Consider the following 19,525-nt stretch of genomic DNA (forward strand, 5'->3'; position numbering starts at 1 on the left):
TTAGTTGGGCGCTAGGGGTACAAAATTTGAGAATCCCTGTTACAAGGTTCAAAATTCAAATAATTGCCAGATGGGTGCAGTCAAACACACATTTAATCAAGAACTCACACACCATAGTGTGAAATAAAACTTTTTCATAATATTTTTTTTATTTATACCCTCCCATCTGACTGGGTTGCCCCAGCTACTCTGAGCAGCTAAGTTATCCTTCCCATTTAACTGTTCATAGCCTGATCCAGCATTTCTCAACCTTGGGTCTCCAGATGTTGTTGGACTACAACTCCCATCATCCTTGACCACTGGTCCTGCTAGCTAAGGATGATGGGAATTGTAGTTCAACAACATCTGGGGACTCAGCTTCAGAAAGGCTGGTCCAATCGCTAAGTGAATCCCAACAGATTTTATTTTTCTACCCTACAAATTATTTCACCATCAGAGGGCGATAAGAGGAATAACAAATAAAGATGGGTTTGGCTTCAGGGTATTGATTTATATCATTTATTAATAATAGTGCAGCAATCACTTCTGTCTCAGTCACAGCAGCTTTATATTGGGGTATACCCTGTGAATGTGAGCTAAATCTACGATGTAAAAGATTTTCCAAGTTGGTTTTGCCGCCATGTGGATGACTTCATACAAGACTTAACAACTGTATATGTATTTGTCTTGGAAGGCAGCACTTTATGTTTGGTAATTATTTTCAGATTTTTCAATAACATTTGTAAAAACAAAATGTGGGGGAGAAAATTATACGTTGTAATCTTTTAAATCCCAGTAGAAATGTTAATTACTCCTCTGCTTTTCCAACATAAGCATTAAAGCCCCTTTCCAATAAAGTTACTGAATTTAAATAACTATTCTTCATTAGTTAAGTTGCTGAATACTTAAGTCCTTCCATATAACAATAACATCACTTGGGATAATATAGACGCTTAACATTATATAATTAAATTATTTCATTTAACCTTTTATAATTACGGTAAATTATTTTTTGATGTGTAACTTCATGATCAGAATTTATTAACCATAATTAATTGTTCACAATCTGTTTTCATTTTTTTAAAAAAATAATATTTATTAAAGTTTCAAAAAAGTTGCAAGAATAAGAAAAAAAATACAAAATACAATAAAGTAAAAGCCTTTCCATATCTTGTCTTTCATTTACTTGTTTCCCTGACCTCCTCACACCTCCCTTTTTTGTATTCTAGTTCAATTAGTTATTTCAGCAAATCCTATCGATTTTTACTTTTATCTTACTAATTTATCTTAATATATTGTAACTTTACATTCTCCCCTGTTAATCCATCTTTAAATACTCCTTTATAACATTGCTGCTAAAACCACATAACTTCATTCCAACATCCTTCTAACATTCCTTAATTTTACAATATTTCTGTAGATAGTCTTTAAATTTCTTCCAATCTTCTTCTACCGACTCTTCTCCCTGGTCTCGGATTCTGCCAGTCATTTCCGCCAGCTCCATGTACTCCATCACCTTCATTTGCCATTCTTCCCAGGTGGGTAGCTCTTGTGTCTTCCAATACTTTGCGATGAGTATTCTTGCTGCTGTTGTGGCATACATAAAAAAGTTCTATCCTTCTTTAACACCAATTGGCCGACCATGCCCAGGAGAAAGGCCTCTGGTTTTTTCAGGAAGGTATATTTAAATACCTTTTTCATTTCATTATAGATCATCTCCCAGAAAGCCTTAATCCTTGGGCACGTCCACCAAAGGTGAAAGAATGTACCTTCAGTCTCTTTACATTTCCAACATTTATTATCGGGCAAATGATATATTTTTGCAAGCTTGACTGGTGTCATGTACCACCTGTATATCATTTTCATAATATTCTCTCTTAAGGCATTACATGCCGTAAACATCATACCTGTGGTCCATAACTGTTCCCAGTCAGCCAGCATAATGTTGTATCCCACATCTTGTGCCCATTTTATCATAGCAGATTTCACCATTTCGTCCTGAGTGTTCCATTTCAACAGCAAGTTATACATTCTCGACAGAGTCTTAGTTTTGGGATCTAACAGTTCTGTTTCCAATTTTGATTTTTCCACCTGGAAGCTAATTTTCTTATCCAATTTGTATGCCTCCATTATTTGGTAATAGTGAAGTCAATCTCGCACTTTGTCTTTTAGTTTTTCAAAGCTCTGCAATTTTAATTTATCTCCCTCTCACAATCTGTTTTCAGGTCATCAACACACACACACACACACACATACACACACACACACACACACACATATCATCAACATAAACACACACACAATCTGGGCCCTCCATACCCACTTGCAGAAAAAAACAATCCAGTGAGTTAGGATCTTATCCATTAATAATTGTATAATCTCAGTTTCCTAAAGACGAACAGCCAAACATAGTATCATATTTCATTAATAAAGAAAATCATACCCTCCCCCCCAACACATATTGTTGGTGTTCCATTTCTCCAGAACAAAAGCATAACTTTTGCTTATCCACAGAGTTTGGGGGAGTAGAGGGCCAAGTGTAATTCTGAGTTGTTTGGAAAACTATATTTATTTTCTGCTTACAATTGTTTGACTACCGAACAGAAGATCATCATCTGAGTCCTTCATTTCCTAGTATGCGGCATTTTGTGCCCTTATTGTGCTGTTTGAGAGGACTGAATTTGAAAGTTTTTCATCTGATTTGCTTAGATCCAGAATCTCATAGCCCAGAAGGGTGACTTTGGAAAGAGACAATATGTTATTCCATTGTATAGCTCTGTCAGAAACTTGTGTTCCTTCAGTTAAAATACAAAATCAAGTGAGCTCTAGGGACACACACTTTTATCTTCCTACCCTGTCCATTCATGAGCTTTCTGTGGGCTCATGAAACAGGAAACCTTGAAAAAGTAGAAGTGTGGCTGTAATTGGGATTATTCTATTTTTAGCCCGTGAAGCAAGCCGTCTGCTGTCCTGTCCGTGTCCCAGCAGAGGTGTTACATAACTCTGACTTAATTCTCTGTATCTGCTGCTACATCAACTTCCCCTTTCCTTTGAACTTTGCTTTTAAAACAAAACAAAACACCAGGCCTTTAATTCTTTAAACTCTTTACTTAACAGGAATATTAAGCACTACGTTTAAAGCAGCTCCTTAAGGGCATTGGGAAGTTCTGAACAGAAATTAACCAAATGATTTAAGAAACAAAACAAAACTCACACAACCTTGATTATCTAGCAATAACTTCAAATATGTTGGACACTCTACTACTTTCAAATTAAGAGATTTCTGTAATTTGCTAATTCTAGAGTTGTCACCTGTGTTTATTTAGGGTAAAAGCATAACAGACAAGTACATGATCATGATTGTTCTTTGATATTCTTTTTAAGTGTCATTGTGTTTCCTGCTTAATCTGTGAATCTGGATGCTTGTGCTCAAGTTATGGCCTTTGTAGCCTGGCCATTTTCCAGATTCCAAGAATGGATAGTGCATCTGGTTGGTGAGATAAACCCAGGATGTACTCTTTAACCTACTCTGGATTAACCAGGAGAAAGGGAAAGCAATGTGTGTAAGGAACAGATGCTGAACAGCATAGGAGAAATTTAGAAAAGATGTGTAGTGTCATCAAGGCGTCATAATGTCTAGGTCAAGCCCGTTTTAGGCTGAGTATATACTGTATACTGTGGGGGTTGGGGTTTGTTTTGTTTTTTTACTTAAATACATTGTGGCAGATTAGTTCATTATACTAGGCTTGTTGTATATGTACAAAGCTGATTTGAGACGAGTGGAGAGCTAAGAACATAAGATGAACCTGCTGAATCAGGCCAATGGCCCATCTGGTCCAACATCCTGTTCTCACAGTGGCCAACCAGATGCCTGTGGAAGTCTGCAAGCTGGACATGAATGCAACAGCATTCAGCCTGCCTGCAATTCCCAAGAACTGGTGTTTAGAGGCACAAATCCTCTTGACAGTGGAGGTAGAACATAGCCATTGTGGCTAACAGCTATTGATAGATTTATCCTCCTTGAAAATGTCTAATTCTCTCCAAAAGCCATCCAAACTAGTGGCCATCGCATTGTAGGAGAAAATTCCATAGTTTCAACTATGTGCTACATGAATAAGTACTTTCTTTTGTTCATTCTGAATCTTCCAACAATAGGTAGTCACAGGCCCTACTTTTTGCAAGAATTGATAATCTAGAAAAAGAATGTTCCTTTTATATATGTATGGCTCCTAGGCATCCTTGTGAGGCACGTTGCTTTACTTTTTTTCTTTTTTAAAAAACGACAACCCATTTATTGTTTTATTACAACTGTATGTAACAGTATATTCAGCATAAATATATATAGTACATGTTAAAAGAGTTCTCAATCAAGTAAATTCGATAGCAAGATACTCCAGGATAATCTATATATAAATGTTAAGCATGGAAAGACGTCCTGTTTTGTTTGCTTATCTAAATTCTCCATGAAGTAAAGTAAAATAGCCACTAAAGTGCAAAAAAGGTAAAGAAATAAATAAGAGGTTAAGGTCTCCCCTTGCCTTGCCCCCAGGTGCTTAGATTGTTCCTAAAACAATGTATGATTGGACCGCATCTTGTACTTCTTCGTTTTACTTATTCATTATTGAACACCAGTTATTTATGAATGAATTATATTGTTGCCTTTTAATTTTTATAAAGCTCTAGTTAGTAAGTTAGTATTTCTTATAAAGTTAGTTTGACCATGTAAGCCAAGTACCAGACTCTTAGTTAGCCAGTCCCCAATAAAGGGTGGATTAATCTTATAACTGATAGTTACCAGGGTTGCTGTTGGCAAATAAGTGATCATTGATTTGCCACCAGGGGACAAGGCGGCTTTTACATAACCCAAAAGCATAATTAATGGTCCATGGGCAGTTCATAAGCAGTCATTATTTTTAGTTTACTTACTATCTGGACTTTGATTTTAGGGCATGCCCAAAATATGAGACATATTGACAGTGCTCATGTGATTTCTCAAACAGCTATTTGTAAATATTTGGGTTAATCTTTGTGATATGAGGTACCATCTAAAAATCAGCTTGTATTTTTTTTTTTTTTTAAAGATCCATACAAACCATAAAGGTACTCCAATGTTTTTCATTCTATGGCAAAAAGTGCTTGATATTCTCACTGCATCTTTGTCCTTGCAGTAGTTTAGCCTCATTTAGGGATGGGCCAATCTGTCAGTTTGGGTTTCTCTCAGTTGCTCATTGCTCCAATTTTTTTGTTCTTCACATTTCCACATTAGACTGCATTTTTTTCAGTGTACAAAAAATCCTCATGAATTCATAAGCATTTTCATATTTACAATATTGGATGTAATTTTGCATAATACAAACATTTTTTCAAGGCAGTTTACCACAATATAACACATTTTGTTACATTATTTCCACTATTATTTTTATGCACATTTTGCATTATGCATTTCTGTGCACATTACTTGGTCGGAGAACTATAATACAAAATTCAGAGAAATTGAATTTTGAAGGATGGCTAGGATTTGGTTTGCGTATTCTCTTTGGAAAGTGTGGATTGGGTAATTCACCTTTAAATTGAGTCAAATTTCTCCCCTAACCCCACCATGTCAGATCACCTCGTGTTGTTAAATCCCATGGTAAGATTCACTGAACATTCAGTCCCCTTTGAGGCTATATGTCTTGCCATGCAACTGCAAGGAATGTGTGCATGTTTAGAATTGGGGGGGGGGGTTACTTGAAGCAATGGTTTTAAGAGGAAATAAACAGAATTCTAATGTACTAGAAAATGGATTTCAAAACATAATTTATCCTGCAGGTTTCAGAAATATGGTAAAAAAATATGGTAAAAACTGTACAAATAATTCTCTTGTCTCTCCATCCCCCCAATTTGCATTGCTTCCCCCCACCTTTTTATGTGGACAATATAAGGAATTGCATGCTGCCTACACAAGGATTAAGTGAAGTAGGGCCAAAGAACCCTACTGCATATTGTACCTTCTTTTCTGAATTATTTCTTCTTGGACATGTAGCTTATGCTAAGGCCATGATCCTGTGCGCTGTACACACTGGGACTTCTATCTGAATAAACATGAATTGGACATGAAGAGGTTATATGCATCCCTTGGATTTATCACATTACTATACATAACACTCTTACCCTGCGTCTCCCAAGCTTCCCTGGGAACATGCCTCATAGCATGTGCTTGTGTCTTGATCTTGTATTTTTATTTTTCTTGTGCTTTTCTCTTGTATTTATTCCATGACTAATGAAGCACAGAATGTCAAGCGTAGAGAAAGGCTATTTATGGGCTACCAGTGCAATCCCTGCAACTTCCAGTTATGTTGTCAAGTGTACCTTCATGTTACGAGGCATCCCTGTGGTCTCTATTCTTAGCAGCTAATCATGGAAATAATTCTCTTCAGCATTACTGGCTTCTTGGCTTCAGAGGTTCACCAGCTCTCCTGCTTACAGAGGCGATCAGCTTCCTGTCATTTGCCCCACCTGCAGAGAGTAATGGTACTAGATATCGTATCACTGCCCACTCCAGTATCTTTAAAGAGGCCCCCATTTCTGATGCTGTCACACCCATCATACTAATACTAAAGGTGATTACAGATGGTGTATGTTTTATGGTTAAAATGAAATGTAGAACAGTAATATCCTATGATGCCACAGAACACGATTGAAACCCTCAATTAATTCCTTGCGTGTGATTGCATAATTGTCTCTTTAAAATGGAGGCATAGGGTGCTGCATTGTCTCATCAATGCTAGGACTTTGTGTTCCCTATATTAATGCCTGCTGTTTAGTTCCACTCCTCAGTTTTATCGCTGTTTGTTCCTGTGTGTGCAGTTACTTGTACTTGCTAAAATAAGTGTGCAAGCATTTTTACAGCAATCCAATATGCATGCTTTGTAAAACTCGCTGTCAACATACTGAAAATGAATTCAATACTGCCAGAGAACTTGAGGGAATAATAGGGAATAATTGAATAATAGGGACCAGGCCTTAGAAAAATGCTTAATGTGAAAGGTAGATCAAAGTACTTTGGAGTTTGTATCTCATTAAGTCAGCATTTGTCTGACTGTCTTAAAGTGTCACTTTTAGTGGTGTGGACTGAAGACAACATTCAGTCTGAAATCCCTTTAGTGCTCTAACTGCTTTAGAGGTGAGCGCCTTCACTTCAGCCTGAAGCAGAACCTGGTCTTGGAAGTACCAGAGCTTTGTATCTCCCTATTTAGTATCACGAGGAAATGGCTGGTGAGTGGGAGAGATGACTCCTCACCAAGGACCTTTAGGAAAATGGGGGAGCCTTAACTCCCCGTTAGATTTCTTTGAGCCTGTAGAAAGCTAGCAGGGCAGGGTCAAGTGGACCTCCCAAATTCCAAAAATTTGTTGCTGCTGTAGAAAACGCTCTGTTCAATGTGTCTCACATCCCAGCAGACTTGGGAATGGAATGGTGTGCAAAAGAGCCTCTGAAGATGATTTCAGTGCCAGGGTAAGCTCATACCCTGGGCCAGGTTCAAGGTGCTGTTATTCGTATGCAAAGCCCTTAATAACTTAGGACCAGTTTACCTACAAGATTGCCTGACCCTGCATGTGCCCGCTTGATTGCTTCGATCATTGGAATTGGCACTACTACAGGTGCCACATAATACCCATTCCAGCAGCTGGATCTTGGTGACATAAGTTCCTTCTTCACCTGATTTGCTGCTTGGTGAGCTAGCTGCATATGAACCAGTTCTGCTTTGTAGTCAATGAGGAAGAAGCCTGTTCCATACCTGATTTCAAAGTGGATCATGCAGCAAAGAGCATCTCTTTTAGCATGTGGTTTCCTTGTTGTGGTTTGGTCTATCTGCTAGTAATGCTAGTTTCACTATTTGTACAGGCTCAAAACATAATGCATTTATTCTGTCTTTCCTCATAACTAATGGTTCTTTCTATCGTGTGCCCTCTATCCCTTCCAACGCTACTAATTCTTGTGGCTGCACACAAAATAAGACTCGTAATTTTAGTCCCTGTTTAGTAGTGTTGAAGATAAAGTTTTTAACAATTTGAGGGATACAACTTTCGTGCTCCCCACCCCACCCCCAATATTCAGTAAGAGATTTTATGGCTTTAACAAGGACCTGACCAATCCCCCATTGCCATCTTGAAAGCTGGAGCTTGTTTTCCTCATTTAACTCCAGAAGTAAAGTACTTTTTAAATGCTTGCAGTGTTGGCATTAGACTACTGCTGTTCCTCTTGGCTTTGCCCCCATGCTGGGAAGAAAAGTAGGCCTTTTTCTTTTAAGGGTTGTACAGAAGTGATTGCCTTTTAAAACACCACCCTACTATTTTTGCTCAGTAGAACAAAAGCAGCCATACCCCACAACTGTCTGCACTGTCTCTTTTTTGAGGCTTCTCGACGGAAACAGTGATAAACTATTTCTGGCTCTTTGAGCAGTAATTTAATACCAAACTACTGCTGGTCAAATGTGAACTTTAGTCACAGGGACACATCCAGTTGTAGGTTTAGCAGTAAACTGATGTATACTTCCAGCATGAACCTGCCCTCACTTGGATGCTCAAAATAATCTGGGTGAGTGATAGACATTGCATGTCTGCTTAAACATCTTTTTTTTGTAAATATCGTTCACCAATGCTGTTGCTGGCATTCTCCCATGTTACAACTCAAGGGAACACTGTAGTGCCTTTTACCCTGTAATTTGTACATTACAGGTTGCATTCTAGTTATAAATAAAGAAATATGTGGGCATGGTTCAATTTTGGGAACAGTTTGTACTCGTAACACATGTGAAGGCAGGCAGTCGTATTGTGAAGCATCCTCTGATGTGCTGTAGCCTTCCTCAAATGGAGTGTCCAGGAAGTTCTTGCTGCTCCAATCCCTGGGGAAAGCTGCTAACTGTGAAATGAGCTTCAAATGGGTCCACACCAGTTTTCAGGTTACAGGATTCAAACCCTGTAGGCATCTTGTGTACAGTTCTGGCTTTTCCAAGCAAAGAAAGCTAAGCACAGTCTCTTCATAGCAGGAACAATGTTGCCTTTCAAATTCTTACTGCTGTTGTACTGTCTTAAAACGGTAAAGGACCCCTGACAGTTAAGTCCAGTCGCGAACGACTCTGGGGTTGCGGCACTCATCTTGCTTTACTGGCCGAGAGAGCTGACATTTGTCCGCAGACAGTTTTTCTGGGTCATGTGGCCAGCATGACTAAGCCGCTTCTGGCGAAACCAGAGCAGCGCACGGAAACGCCATTTACCTTCCCACTGCAGCAGTACCTATTTATGTACTTGCACTGGTGTGCTTTCGAACTGCTAGGTTGGAAGGAGCTGGGACTGAACAACGGGAGCTCACCCAGTCACAGGGATTCAAACTGCCGACCTTCTGATCGGCAAGCCCAAGAGGCTCAGTGGTTTAGACCACAGCGCCACCCACGTCCCTCTTACTGCCTTACTAGTACTTAAAAATAGTCATTTTTATTTTTATTTTGGTAATGTTTCCTAGCCAAATACCTCCCAAATACCTAAACAGAAACCCCCTCTCCCTTGCCCAAACCCATTTAGTCACCATTTAGCATCCTATTTAACTCATCTGAATATGAATCAAATAATTCTGCATATCAAAACAAGAAGACAAAAGCTTCGAAGGGAAAGAGTTGAAAGAAATGCTGCTGAATCAAAGACATCCAGGAAGTTCACTCAGAACTCTTGGGAGTCTTGGAAGTGCCTTGTACTTTATCGTTGTCCATCACTACTCCTTTGCCTTGCCTCCGCATACATTTTGAGCTCTGCATCTCTGTGTGGACTGTTTTAGCATTTGGAAGTTTTGCGATTGTTCTTGCATGCATCTGTGCACAACAGATGTCACTTTCAGGCAGTGAATAACTCTAAAATAACTCTGTAAAGAAGAGGGAGGGGGAGAATCACTGGATTCTTCAGCTCTGCTAGAACATCGAAATTGTGCAGTCAGCCTTCCAGTACAAATTTAAGGCTGGCATGTTTCTGTTTTGAGGTGCTCACCAGAGCCTTTCTTTTATCTAGTCTTTCAGAATTACCCCAACAAAGCAAAATATTCCGTCTTTCATATTCTGATTTTCAAGAATCACTCCCCAAATGGTCCTTTTGTCATGCCTTGGTGCTCCTAATGGTTTCCTCTCACAGCTGAGACAGGCCATTTGAACTCCAGTAAACTTATCAGTGGGGCCGAAAGGGTTAACACACAGCTTGCTGCCAGGGGAACACACACCCCTGGAACATTTTGGAGGGAAAACCATTTGCTCCTCTCACCATGCTGAAGTGATTAGCTGTTTTAAGAAAAACCCTCTCCTGAGGCTAACACTGCTGGTGACCTAGGCCTGCAGAGTTTCATGCATCCACAGAGACAGGTTGTTGTTTTACCCCCCCCCCCCCGCCCCCCCAAATTAACAAATTTCCAAAATGTATTTGAGTGGAGTGTGGAAGGCTTGAAGTTTTCAGACATTTGCAGAAATGAAACGGTTAAAAGCATGTGCTCGGGTGTGTGCCTAAAAGCAACTCTCTTTTCCAAACGGCAGTGCCTTTGCTGCCCTTTGAGTTAAATCAAAAATTATATTGCATGTGTCTCTGGGATGTGCACTAGCTTTTCTCGAGGATTGAAAAACATCTGCTTTGTGTTGCTTTATAAACGGGAATGAGCTGGTGGGGGTTAATGACACGAAACTTTGCTCTGTTTTTAAGCTGTGCCTCTTCAGGAGATGCTTGCCAACCCTAAAAAGAGTTAAGCTAGCAAGTGTAACTGTGGGAGAGCCACATGAAGCTGACGATGCGAACATGAGAAAGGGGAAGCTTGGTAATGAAGCAAAGAAACCAAGATGAGGAGGGAGCGCAGAGATATGGGTGCTGAGCCTGGGAGTGACTTTCTCTTGGTTTGTCCGGCCCTGGTACTGCTGGCATCGGCTCTCTGGGGAAAGCTGCAGTTCTGCTGTTAAAACACAAGGAGCAGCCTGGAGAATTTTGAGCTGCGTCACACAGCTCAGAGGGGGAGAGAGAGAGAGAGAGGGAAAGCAAGCTCTGTCGATAGGTCTACTAGCAACAGCCCTGCTGCAGCAAGAGAGAGAGAGCTCATGAAAGAGAAGTGATAACAACATTGGGAAGCATGCTTCCTTTACCCATACAGCATATTTTTTTAAAAAAGAACCGCTATTTTGAAGCTTGTTTGGTACCAGCAGATTTTGTCCACTGATGATACCGGAAAGATGCAACGCAGTTAATCCCGCAAGGGGGGGCATACATAGGAAGGGTTAATGGGAGGAAAATTCTGGAATGTTCTATCCTGCGGCGGCGCAAACAGAGGGTTGAGGACTGCACAGGTGTAGATGAACAGAATTCGTGGTTCCTCTTTTTCCTTACGTACGTATCGGATTGGGATGTGGGGTGGGGGAGTTGAACCAACTGTCTCATTTATGTTGTGTGTGTGTCTGTGTATGTGGGTATTTGTTGGGGTTTCTTTCTGTCCCCAAACTCTCCACCTCCAGAACTCTTACACCCCATGTTATTTTTCTGTGGCTAGATACTGTTGGCTGTGTCCTGCGTCACACCAATGGAATGAAGGCACAGGTTGTAAAATGTCACTGCGTAGCTGTAATGCAGATTTGGGGAAGGAAGAGAGAACAGTAGTTTTTCAGAGGTTAACATCAAGGAGTTGGCAGAGGGGTTAAAAAGACAGTCTCTGGATTTTTAAATCTGAGGGACTGTATCTGCATAGTTCAGAAAGTGGTGAATGATGACGCAGTGATCTTTGCCTAGCATGTTACTGGGTTTAAAAAGCATCAGGGGGAACAGGTACACTGTGAATCTCCAGGCCAGCTGAAAGGGACTGAGTTAAGAAGGGAAGATAGCGTTTAGGAATTAAATGTCATCATTTTGGCGTTGGAAAGTTGTTTACCTTGCTCTCTCCGTGTCTCCATGTTGGCAGTCTTCCAGCTCACATGTGATAGTCTTCCCTGTACTGCTGCATCATTAACTGAGTGCCTGAGCCTACACATGATTGGCTGGGGTGGGATCTTATTCTAAACACACATTTCCATTGGAGGAAGAGGCAGTGGCAGGTGAAAAGCTGCCTCAGATTGGCTGGGGCCAGGATATCAAATCTAAATGTTCCATTCCTCTTGCTTTAAAAGGGGGTCTGAACAATTTGTGACTTAAAATGTTGGCTGTTTGCTTCTCTCCACCCCTCCTTTTCCTTAAATCAGGCATTTTGGAATGTGTCTGTGTTCTCAAGGCTGGTCATTTAAAGAGAAAAGCAAAAAAGCAGGAACTTGAGTATTGTGGATTAGTTTAGTTTATTACTGGTTCAAGTGACGCAGAAGGAAAAACAAATATTCTGTGACTCGAGTTGCATCAGTAACAGGCGTGTTTCCGGCTGCTGTGAGACAAGCCACGATGACGTGACATTATTATAGGCTTCAGAAGAGACAACAAAAAAGAGACTTTGGTGGGTGGCTATCTCTGTCTGTGAGTGGAAAAATTCTAACTAGGCAGAGCTATTTACATGTATTGTAAACTATTTGGGGCAGTGAGAGTGCCTGCCACTGGTATATATGTAAAAACCTGGACTGAACCAAAACTGAAATGTGTCCTAGGTTACGTCAGTGTAACCTCAAAGTCAGTGCTGTGATGGGATTGAATGGCAACAGAACATAGTGGTAAGATCTATGAGGCTTGCTTTCTGTCATTTTGTTTTGTTTTAAAAGGAGGGGATGGAGAGATCTAAGATGGCTGGAGAACGATAGGTGGACGGTCAAGAAGAATAAACCACCAGATCGAGCCGGGGAGCGGAGTGGGGGGATGAGGATCCGGCATATAGGTAGACGTAGTGCTTGCTTTAACCATTTCATGAATCAGATTTTCCATACTGGACTATCCCATAGCCAATCCCAGTCAACCATTTATTCTGTTCTGGAGGATGGGGTCTATCTTCTCTTCTCTTTGGAACCTGCCATGAAATCCAGAGTAACTAGCATTATCACATAACATGAGAGGGTGAGTTTCTTGTGGCGTTTTCTCATAAAATGCTCCAATGAATTGAAGGGTTTATGATGGTAAAAGGATTTGTGTTGGTGACTCACCGGCATAGAGAGAGTCAAGTACAGACAGTCGTTCGGCAGCAGTTTGCTGGCTTTGGAACCAGATCAGATGCATTTTGATTCTTTGTCTTAATTTCTTTTAAAGTACTCTGTCTTCTCAAGTGTTGTTACAAGATGTATTCTCACCAGTAGGCTTTAAAAGCCCCAAGAAAGGTGAATATGCATAGTCTTCTATTCACATTTGCTAGCTCAAAGGAGCAAGAGGCGGAGGGGAAGGAGAGAAATAATCAGGAAGCCATTTCTGGAGGCAGACATGATGCGTGGAAGGAGGAAGGCAAGGAGACACAGCAAATACACCCCTCCTATATTATCCCCTCATGCACACCTTCATTTTTCCTTTCTGATTTGCCAAGTGTTATGCCTAATTTGAAATTCTTTCATTGTAGGTGCACCACTTCTCTCTCTCTCTTTCCCTCCCCCTCGCCCCCGGTGTGAGCCCTTGCTCTGCAGAGCTGTCTCCTCCAGAGGCAGTCTTGCATCCTGCAGTGCTAGTTCCGCAGAGGAGGGCAACAGGAGGCACAACTGCGATGGCCGCTCCTGGGAAGGGACCGACTTGGTGCTGAGATCATGCTTGTTCCTGGCAGGACTTGGAGACTATAATGCAGCTGGGTAGGTTGGGAGAGTGCTGGGTTAAATTCATTTTGACCAACGCCATCTAAACAAACACCTCTTGTGTCTTCTAGACATGACCACTAGGGGTAACATATCCATAATGGCGTTCCTTAGTATTTTGGGGAGTGAACTGGATTCATAAATGAGGAATACGGATGGAACAAACTCCTCTCTTTTCTTTATTCCCTAAAACACTTTTCTGAATGTTTAGGACTGAGTATGGAGATAGATTTGCTATTTTTCTTACCAAGCTCAGATATGTTGGTGTTTGTTGTTTTTTTGTGAATCTGGATTAGGGGGCTTGTTTTTTAAACCACTTTCTTTGGTGATCGGTGGCTGCTCCTGCAAGGGAATCTATGGAACCTGAAAGCTACAAGGAGTGAGAGAGGCGTAATATTTCTGTAGGTTGATGAGGAAAGCAAGACTGTCCATCTCGTGTGTCCGGAGTTATATTCATACAGGGACACTGGAGGCAGGTGAGCCTTGGCTGAAAGTAGTTTGGAAGCTTATGTGGTTTACTTCGAAATCTGAAAATTTGCTGTTCTCGGCTGAGCTTTGTGACCTTGGGCTAATTTGTTTCTTTCTGCTTGCTTCCGTTTTCTTTTCTGCAAAGTGGGCATGGCAAGAACCGATTCTGATCAATGTTTCAAACTGTATTTCTTTAACAAGGAATACCTCCAAGTCTTTACCGAGACCATAATTCTCCCTCATAGGCCTGGGATTGTTCCATTGCAATAAGACTCCACAGTTTTTGTGAAGTACACTGAGGCATGATAGAACATATCAGGGCAGTGTAACAACTCCTATGCATTTTTTAATTGGTGCTATCTAAGCAAGCAGCTGGACATGATTCTGAATGGTGTTATTTTTGGTAGTGGTCCATTGTGATGCATCTGTATTTTGCTGTTCTTTGAGAAGGCAGAAGATGCAAACAGAAGTGGGTGTGAGGAAGAAACACATTTTTAAAACCTCTGTATTAAAACTACACGTCATTACTCAAAACTGTTTGTGGTGTCTGCATGTGTTGCTTTCACCGCAGCTAACAGCAGAAGAATATAGATGGCGGCAACTGCACTCCTGGCCATTTTGTTGCTGGCAGAGTAGATTCAGTGCTTGCAGCACTGCTGCTGTTAATTTCCACGTCATATCAAAACAGTATTGGGTTTTGTGTCGGGAGCTTTACTGATGCTATGAGGAGAATAAAGTCTTCTTGAAAATTTCGTTTATTCTATCGCTTTTCCCTCTCTTGGTTTCTTAAGAGAGCACGTGAAAAAACAACAACCCTACCCTTGTGCTTATAGAACTTGCTTTTCCCCAACCCTTTGAGCCCCTCCCTTGCAAAAATAAAAAACAACACAGTTCCACTTTGCAATTTTTTAATCCAGTGCTCGGGAGTGTTTTGCAGTGGTTTGGGTGTGGCCTTTGTCGACTATTTCCACCTCCCTCCCCAACCTTGTCAAGGGTAAGAAAAAGAAGGTTGGGTTTCTGTTGTGGTTGTGATGATAATGGAAAAGATAACTTGAAACTGTTTATTAAGAGGGCCACATATAAAGTACAAGTGTCCCTGTATTAAAGATGGCAATGGAGAATTGTGTTTCTGAATAGGTTAGGTTTGTTGCCATTTTTTTTTAAAAAAAATTAAAAGTAGCTTGATTTTTTAAAGAAATCTTTCTTAGCACGACTGCTTCCCCTCACCGAATTGCTTGCCTGAGCAGGGGCAATGCCACGCAGCTGCTTGGGTGGCCATTTTGCTGCATCACCATCTACCACTAGCGTATTCCAGATCCCCAGATTATGTTTTACTTGTGGTTCTGAGACATACGGCCAGAACCAACATCTTTATTTTGTTACCAGCCATTCCTTCTGCAATAGTCTGAACTCAAATATGAATTCAAAAGCAATGCGAAACCCTAAATTATGGTCAGAATCAGATACGTGTTTTACAAAAAAACAACAACCCTATAATTGCTTGAAACTAAGTTAATTGAGAGTATTCTAATGATTCACTCCATCGTGTTGCATAGCTGCATCCTGCAGTCTCTTGAACTTTCTTTTGCAGCATTGTATGTTTACTTGCCAGAGAGATGGGATACTAAATTTAGAAAGGGCATGAATTCCACTTCAGGTGTAATCATATGTAATGATCTATCCCAAATTATTTACGCGAGGCACATTGGAACACCCTGCTTGGTATGACTTGTACAACAATGAAGCCCAGATGGTGGGATGAGACCCACTAGAGGATAATGGGAACTCTCTGGGTAGTTCATTAGCCTGCTTGTAGTTTGAACTGACAATAATATAGCGCAGGGAATAGCAATAATGTAGCCCACGGAATAATTACATTTGGATGGAAACAATCACATTAAAAAAAACACCAAGCCAATACTTAGAAAACCATATAGAAAACATTGTTGTGGAATAAATGGATGTTCCGATGTCAGGTCCCCAAAATATTGAGCAATTACCTCCAGGTACCTCTTTCACAAATGTATGCGGGTGTGGAAGTATTTGCATTGATACCTGTTTTCTTGTCAAGACGGCAGTGCATCTTAAGTTGTGCTTTTCTCTGTGGCTGCCATTATCATAGCATTATTGGTAGTTTCTGTCATAGTAGCAGCAGTATATATGTATACAGATAACACAGAGAGAGGAAGAGAAAATGCACTAGCCCTCACTTTTGTTTTGGTACTTTCCTTGCCCTTCCAAAGAGGCAAACAGACTCTTGGGTCTGGCAGACTTTATCTTCCTATGTACTTGCTGCTACTATTTTTCACAGTTTTTGCAAATCTAAGGACCTGATAGATTGCTTCTGCTGCCTTTTTATGGTTGTTGGTTAGGTTGTCCTCTGTAGTCTGTGGTCTGCATGTTAAAATCTGACCGTGTAGAGAACTAGCAGTTGAACATGTCTAATCTAAATGTGTCACATCTTTCCTGAGTGTCATTGTTTTGGGGAATCGTGTCAGGCTACCCATGGCCACTTATTTGGCTCCAGATAATTTCAGATCTACTGCTAAACTGAATGGCAAGCAGGAAGTGTAAAAGTTGATTGGTGTGGCCTTTGACTAATATAACTGGAATAATATTGCTTGTTCTCTTAATGCCTTCCTTATTTGTTTAGGGAGTTAGATTAAACGCTCCTAGTATTTATTCACAAGTGGAATAAAAGTCTGTTCATGTCTCAAGAACAGGTAAAAATAAGACATGTGCTTCATAGGTGGCCCTGTGATGTAGACTGTTGCCTTAACTCAGTTAGGGCGTATCCATATGTGGCTCTGGTCCAGACATTTATGACTGTAGCAGAGGATTGCGTGGTCAGGGCTTAGTTCATGAAGCCATTCATTTCTCCCTTGTGTTGAAGTGTGTTTGAACTTGGGGCAGATATGCCCTTATTCCGTCTTGCAGATGATGCATTTGACAGAGTCAGAGGCCCTGTTGGTGTTGCAGATCATGGATTGAGGCTGAAATAATTCATTGCCCATGGTGTCAGTGTGAGACAAAACAACGAAGGGGATTTTTTGTGACCCAAATGTTTAGCTTTTGGTTGATTAATAAGTAAATAAATAAATCAGACTTCTTTTATAATTTTGAAAAATAAAAATAACAGCAGGGCTCCAAAGAACCAATTCTGTTTGTGTGAGAGATAACTGCAGCCTTCTGATTCATGTAAAGAAGACCTTGTATTCCACATGAAGGACAGTTCTTGAAACAGAGTAATGGGGTTGCTAGAAGAAGAAGAAGAAGGAGAAGAAGAAGACCTCACAAGGCATGTCCAAGTCCTTGTGTGTACCTAAAGTAGCTCTTTAGATCCTGGCTAACCAGTTTTGACCTTTTTCTCACAGTTGGCTTCCTTCATATGTTGCATGTACATATTTTTAAACAGTGTTGTGGGTGATGTGTAAGGAAGTACATCTGTGCTACAGAATAGAAGGGGAGTGGAAACCACATGGTATCATTGCCCTCTTTACACTGGTAATGGTAACTCCCCAAATGGACTGTACCACTCTAGGCCGTTCTAATTCCCTTTGTGCTTGTGCCCTGTGGTATGGGGTAAAGAAGAGTAACTTTCTTTAACTCCCACTGCTTTGATACAGTGCGACAGTCAGAGGCAGATCTGATTGCTGTGGCGTGTAGCGTTGGATCACCAGGGCTTCTCCCACTTCACCCTCATTCACCCTGGAGCCAAAGTTTCAAAAATGTGTTCCATGGATGTTTCAAAATTTGTGACGAATTTCTAAAAGGGATAGTTTTCTTTGCACTGGACCAGGAGGGTGGGGAGTTGCATGCTGTGTGCACCACAGGGCTAGCAAGGTCATTGGGCATCTGATGAGGGCCACATCCCAGCAAGGCCCACTGTTGGCTCACAGTGCCTCCCTATTCTTCCTCTTCCTACTTGCTGTTTCTGTGCATTTCCCAAGCATGCAAGGCCTGGTAAGAGCAAAGTGAGGAAGCAGCTGCCTCCACCCAGTGCAGATCAGGCACAGTGCCTCGCCACTGCCAAAAAAAGCTGAAACCAACACTGTGCACCAGCAGTAGCCATAATTAATGCTAACCAGGGTGTTCATCTTCACCAGAATTTGAAACTAGGATTTAAAGTGGATTCACAAGCTTCGGTTGTGAGAGAAGCTGGCTAGCATGAGGTAAAGAGCCAGCTGTGTGTTAACTTTCATAGGTGATTTAATGAGATCTTTGAAGAGGGAAACTGCATCTGTTGTAGAACATGGTTCAGTTGGAACATTGTCCTAGTCCGTGTTTTTTAAATTCCTGTTAGGGATGGAAGAAGGCACCTCTTTCTGTTCTGCCCTGTTTTCGTCGCATGCGTCACTATTTCCGTTGTGCTGCTGTTTGTCTTCTGCCAAAGACAACACTATTTGTTTTGCTGTTTGCTGTGGTGAAGTTACGTAACCTGCCTAATGTACGTAATTAACTATGTAATCTACGTAAATCATGTCGTTACATTCTTCCATTCCATTTGTTTCAATGCAAAGGAAATGCAATACAAATGGGAATGGGGGGGGGGGGGGCAGAACATATCATTGGTGGCCAGAAAGCAACAGCAAATACTAATCTTATTTGCTGGATTGATTTCCATTCTAGACATGATAAATAAATGGGCAATTTCTGCTACAGTCATGCCTTGGGATAAATGTGCTTCAACTTAAATATTTTCGGGTTGCGCTCCGCAGCGACCCGGAAGTAACGGAGCATGTTACTTCCCGGTTTCGCCATGCGTGCATGCACGGACGGTCAAAATGACGTCATGCGCGAAAGCGGTGAAACACGACACGTGCACACGCAGACGTGGGTTGCGTTTGCTTCAGGATGCGAACGGGGCTCTGGAACAGATCCCGTTCGCATCCTGAGGTACCACTGTATTTCCATTTTTATCATAATTTTCCTAGTTGGTATCATAATAAGACAAGTGGGGATCCAAATGCAAAATGTGGTGGGGCACTGCCAACACCTTGCAGTTCCTGGGGGGAGGGGAGAGCCTTGTGACATTGTTCAAATCCCACAAAAGACAGCGAGGGAGAAAAAGGATGCCATCCTTCTTTCTTACCTTTTGAAATCTTCCCTACCTATTATTATTTTATTTTGCAGCATGCGTTCCTGCCAACCTAATTCTCACCTTCAGAACAATATAAGATGTTAGAGCATCAAGCAGGGCAATTTCCCACCTTCCTAGTTCCTCCTCACCCACCTACTTAATATAACCAACGTTTGTGATGTTCTGCAGCTGCTGGATGCTAACTGATTATGCTCAGCCTTCTTCTGGCCTGGGGAGGGGATGTTCATAATTTTTCAATCATTTT

At 41.1% G+C, this 19,525-nt stretch overlaps 2 long non-coding RNA genes across 2 annotated transcripts; one reads left to right on the forward strand and one right to left on the reverse strand.

The window, feature by feature from the left end:
• Positions 1-3,067: 3,067 nt before the first annotated feature.
• Positions 3,068-12,657, reverse strand: LOC307218080. The gene is made up of 2 exons (XR_013839745.1): positions 11,900-12,657; positions 3,068-9,874 (listed from the first exon to the last, which is right to left on the reverse strand). It is a non-coding gene; the product is annotated as an uncharacterized lncRNA (long non-coding RNA).
• Positions 9,887-15,336, forward strand: LOC307218059. The gene is made up of 2 exons (XR_013839720.1): positions 9,887-11,364; positions 13,487-15,336. It is a non-coding gene; the product is annotated as an uncharacterized lncRNA (long non-coding RNA).
• The last annotated feature ends 4,189 nt before the right edge of the window (positions 15,337-19,525 follow it).

Source organism: Podarcis cretensis (assembly GCF_951804945.1).
Source record: "Podarcis cretensis genome assembly, chromosome: 6".
NCBI classification, from domain to species: Eukaryota; Metazoa; Chordata; class Lepidosauria; order Squamata; family Lacertidae; genus Podarcis; species Podarcis cretensis.